We start from the raw sequence: 5,574 nt of genomic DNA on the forward strand, positions 1-5,574 counted from the left end.
TACAATGAATGTTTTCAAATTCCTACTCTTTATATTATTAAAAGAAAATGTGGTTTAAAGAACTTATTTCGGAGGGAAATAAAAAATAAATGATTGACATTTTAAATATTACAAGGACTTTGATTTTCTGAATCGCTTCTACCAATCAGAGAATAAAAACGAAGGTTGTATTCTTACGTCCTCGTTAAATTTAATGTTTGAGTTTTAAAATCTCATCATCCTTCAAAAAACTGAAGTCATTTTTTATACCCTATTCTATCCTATTTTCACCCGATAAATCTATTTTTAATTCATTAAGCGTAGTGATATTTCTTACTAATAATTCCATTTTTTCATATCCTCAAAGATATTCGTTCTAATGAACGCATCGCAAAGGCCTAAATAGATCGTCTGGAAAGAAATTAATGAAATAACAATTGATAAAGAAAAATTGCATTCTTATAAAAAAGGAGAAACCATTTATATAGGATTTATACTAATAGAATGGAGTAGATTTGTAATATATATAGTGGCGCTATATATTCTACAGTATACACATTTTAATAAAGAAAAAATATGCTTTTGAGAGGAAGATATCGAATCAATAGCATTTTTTCAGTATAAACATGAATATCAAAAGATATTATTAAAATAATTAATGACAAGCTAAAGACAATAATAGGCAAGTAGGATACCATAATAGAAAAGAAATGAATAAAATATAAAACCGATGTTTAGAATAGAGTAGAACTAAAATTGACAGAACTATACACAGAAAAAAATCTTAATTCGAAACCAAGAGTGGGCTCTTTTCAAGGTGTAACATAAAGAAGACCAGATCCGTTAAAAACTAGTATAGCTTGAAATCTTTAAAACGAACTCCTTTTAGAACTACGAGTTCGACCCAATATATTCTGGAAAGTAGTCGGTAGCGATAATATGGGCTTACATCAAGCCACTGCATGGTTTAGAAACTAGTTGTTAGCTAGACGGTAGGCTAGAATCAAACCGCTGCATAATCTTAAAAGTTGTCTCTTTAGCCAGACCTTCTTTGAATTAAAAAAAGTTTTATTTTATTCAAAGCAATTTTCTTTAATTAAAAAAATATATATTTTTGAATATTAAAGAAAAGTTTTTTGAATCAAAAAACTGTCTTTATTTCAAAGGAATTTTTTTCTTTGACCCGCGTATATCAAAGAAATGTTTCTTGATTTAAAGAAACTGTTTTGTATGTGATTGAATTATCCTGATTATTGTATATATTATTATTTGTATTGAAAAGTAAAAATATTGGCACAATTAACTATACTCAAACAATTAAGAAACAGATAGGTGCAACGACTATACGACGCGTCTCGCTCAGCTCGCTCTATTTAGTTGTGATGTTGCAATTCTTCGCAGTTAGCTATAGCTGTTCAGAGGTCTAAGAGCTAGACCTTGAGGGCTAAATCATGCTTCATTACTTTCTTTAGAGCCCAAATCGCGCTGCTTCTGGTCGAAGACCAAGTGGAGCTTGTTTTTAATACAAAAGAATAAGGGTTAGTCATAATTGTGTTTTGTTTTAAATTGAAGGTCCTTAATGGCTCTTTTTAAGACATAATTATTATAAAATTTTAGAAATCAGCTTAATTTAAGGCAAAAAGAAAAAAAAGACCATCATAGAAGTAAAACTGTTTTTTCTGTGTAATATTGGTGATGTACGTAGAACAGCTCTAGCGTTCGGTTCTTTTGCCGTTTTCAAAAGTTTGATTCTTGGTCAACCAAAAAGCTTAGAGGATTCACATGCAATTATATATGGAATGGGGCTTTGAAATGAACATCCCCCCCCGTAAAAGATGATAAAGATAAAAGTTTGTATAATAATAACTAATATAATTTTAAAAATCCAATTAAACAAATAACTTAGCAGTTATAACGTGATCGTTAAATGGTCCTAAGATAAAATTATACATTTCTCTGATCAGCTAGTCAGTCCCTCATAAATCGGGACAGATTTAAAAATTCAGGACCCTTTAAACATAATCGGCATCAAATATTAGCTGAGGTTTACTTGTTATTCCAATGTTCATTATATGTTGCAATGAGGTTTGTAATGCTTGAATTGTCTAAAGTTATGAGGAAGCAGTCTAAGTCGGCAATCAAAGATAGTCATACTAATACATCAATACACTGTTCATTATTCACAGCCAAGACTTCTCCTTTCAAGAGAGGATGAATCAGCTTAGTTCTGCATGACTGCATGGATGACAAAGGTTGTGTTAAAGAGACTATGAAATGAAACCTCTGATCGAGGATTTGCGAGTAGAATGGTGGTATCAATGCTCAAGCAATGTGCAAAATACACAACATGGTTGAAACAAGGGTGAACGTCCCTGTGATTTGATCCTATTAATGTGACCCTCGTGCTAATTAGCGTGAACTGCTGCTGTGGCGATGCTGGATAATCGATAACCACCCAGCGATACATCGCTTATCCTCATCGTGTCTCCATCACACTAGCGACAGCAATGGCGCCGACCGGAGCTCTGGTAGGATCGTTAAGTTCGCTCTAGGTACTGTTTGACCAGTTCTCCGGAACAAAGCCGATGTTACAGGCTAATAAAGGTTGATGAGACACGTTCGACAGCTATCCAGAAGGACACAAGCTATACTCAATGTGTATTCCATACTCCATAGAGCACTATTCTATAGAATTTTCAGGGTGATTATACATACGTACAACGTCTCACTATTCTCCACCTAAAACGTGACATCACAGCATAAGCAACCCTATCAACTCCATTCATTCGCAAGATTTCGATTCCAATATCCCTGTGTAAATTACCATGAATGATTCTCACTCGAAACGAATATTTAACATCAGGGATGTACCAGTAAACTTGTATAGAATATAGACCATTCTAAGAAGCGTTCGCGTTTAATTGGCCTTAGCGCTTATGTATGCAAACTATAGGCGATGATAATATATTTTTATCATAAGCGTCTTAAATGACGATAAAGCAAATAAGTCTCTAGGTAGCTGTGCAGTATACACGTATTATTAATTTATCTGTGCTACCCAGTGTCATTAAGGTGAGATGTTGAACCTATGCAAAAGTGGCTGCTCTCTTTAGCAGCGACGCTAAAGTGAGGGAAGCTAATTATAACTGTGAAAGAGCATGGTGAAAGAGAAAGAGAGAACAAGAGAGAGGAAGATAGAGGAAGGGATAGATGAAGAGAACTGGAAGGTGGCGCAATACTTGGTTGAACAAATTACCTACGTCGTTGCATCTCTCATGTCTCGTCTGCAGAGTTACATTCGTATCTATCCTTACTTCGTGCCTATATCTAAAGTATCTTATGTTGGAAAAGACGTACAAACTCGAGTCTTCGTAATGTGAAGCCAGGTTTCCGGTTAAGTCAGGTCAGGTAAAGCTGTCTCGTTAATTCCAAGAGGTACGATAATTACCAATCTTCGTCCACCCTTATTCCTTCTCAGTATCTAAAACCTTCTCCACCTACCCTTTCAACGACGTAACATCTCGTCCTCGACACAGATACATTTGCAAAATACATCTCACTTTCTGCCTCAGGCATCCACGTTGAAATGTTCTTCCTTTGTAAATGATACACCAGGAGACGTACGTTCTGCTGATACTTTTTGCACTAATTAGCTTTGTCTGCTTCGTGTTTGAGATCTTCCAGCTGCTGGGATCTTCCAGATCTTTCTTCTAAGAAAATGCGTCACTCGACTCCGTAACTGTTTCGATGAAAGACCATACTGCATAATTCAAAGATGCTCTTTCTCCTAATTTCAGAATAAAAAGGATGGAATTCTAATTCAACAAATGCCTTAAGTAATCATGACGTCAAAGGAATCTGTAACCTTACTGCAGCTGATATATTACTTAAACTTTTCCCTCTGTAAGGTTCTTAGGATGACCCAAAACTTTATTTCATATTCAATAATTTTCTCTGTAAATGTAACCAATTCAAAAAATGCCCACCGAAATTTCTCGACTCACTCTTTTTAAAACTTTAAAGTTAATGAACATTACCTTGTATGTAAATGGCTTCATCAATGAAATGTCGAGTGTATCTTAATCGAGAAACTGTATTCTCAACATGGAACCTAACACAGGAGACACAATTTCAATTGATTTCCAATGAAGAAAGTGACTCTTTTAAATTGTCTTTATTCAAGGATCTATTTTCATAAAGTAGTATCTGATTACGAGCGATGAAAATGTGTATACTAAAATGACATATAGTTACCTGAAGTAACGAAAATCTCATCATATAATAGGTAATACAAACTGGTATTATAAAGTAATGAGCATATATTACAACACGCAGTCAGAATAAAGCTTTAATTATTTATTGAAAAATTGCCATTAATGGGTAAACTTAACTCTTTCTAGGAATTATACGCTATAACTGAAAATATTTCAATAATTTATTTCAATTTGGCATACATCAAAACTGGCAATACCTGCATTAGTATCATATCCATATTCAAACGAATATTATATTAATATTCATATTCACATTCATAATCAAATAATCGATTCGCTTAAAAAGTTTTCTTGATCTGCATAATGCAAACCATGGTATCGGTGGTATTTTAATGAGTTCACGTTACCCCCGAGAATGATGTGGCAGAATCGATTAACGGAATTAACGGTCGCTGTTAAGTGGAGAAACTGATAATCTGGCTAATTTGGTCAATTATTCACCTGAAGCGACTTCCACCGAGCTTACTCATTAACTACCACCGTTAAGGATAGGTTTAAAATAAATAAGTGGATCATTATTCAAGTGAAAAACTATAATTGACGATAAGTCTTCAAATTCTAAGCGGCACACACGCATGCTCCAATTAGTACGTGTTACTGTAGGCCACGAAAATGTTGAGGATTCTTATCCCTCGTGAAAAAAAGTTAATACCCAAAGTTATCCTCAGAAAAATATCTATTTTAGTCAAACAAAACATCCAGAGTTTAAAATAAATTTCACTAATTTCAATTGATATCCAATGCTTCAGCCTGTGAGTGTATTTTCTCCTTTCCATTTTTAATTATTCCAGATTTGTTGTCATAATTTCAGATGTAACTTTGAAGATTTGAAAAAATGAATCAACCACTTTTTTAATACAGCGACTTTTATGATCAACTTGAAATTTTTAGATGCTCAAAATCAGTCTAAGTTAGAAATAGTATGAAACCTCGTAAAATCTTCTTGTCTAAAAATGATAATCGTTAAATATGAAAGAAAAATAATTATGTTATCAATATTTGTTAATATACATTTTTTTGGTGAAGTTATGCAGAGTAGTAGTCTTCAGAACTCAATGCAATTGTTTCACGAATATAATGTACAATAGGAATTTCATAAAGAATCCCTAAAGAAAAAAAAGAAAGTCGTAGATATTAGGTAAAAAAATTTGGGAGAAAAGAATACAGCAACTGAATATAATAAATAACTAAATTGAAATAAATACTAATTATTACTTTTTAATATTAACCTCCATAAAGAATTATGACTTTGTGAAGCTGTTTATTTGGGGGCGATTGCTAGAGAGGTTGATGGTTTAAAAAATCTATACCTCCCCCCCCC

At 33.4% G+C, this 5,574-nt stretch overlaps 1 protein-coding gene across 1 annotated transcript in view; it reads right to left on the reverse strand.

The window, feature by feature from the left end:
- Positions 1–5,574, reverse strand: part of LOC117176722 — a 71,985-nt gene that overhangs the window by 27,424 nt on the left and 38,987 nt on the right. The gene's annotated exons all lie outside the window — the stretch shown is intronic.

This window comes from Belonocnema kinseyi, chromosome 7 (genome assembly GCF_010883055.1).
Source record: "Belonocnema kinseyi isolate 2016_QV_RU_SX_M_011 chromosome 7, B_treatae_v1, whole genome shotgun sequence".
Classification (NCBI taxonomy): Eukaryota; Metazoa; Arthropoda; class Insecta; order Hymenoptera; family Cynipidae; genus Belonocnema; species Belonocnema kinseyi.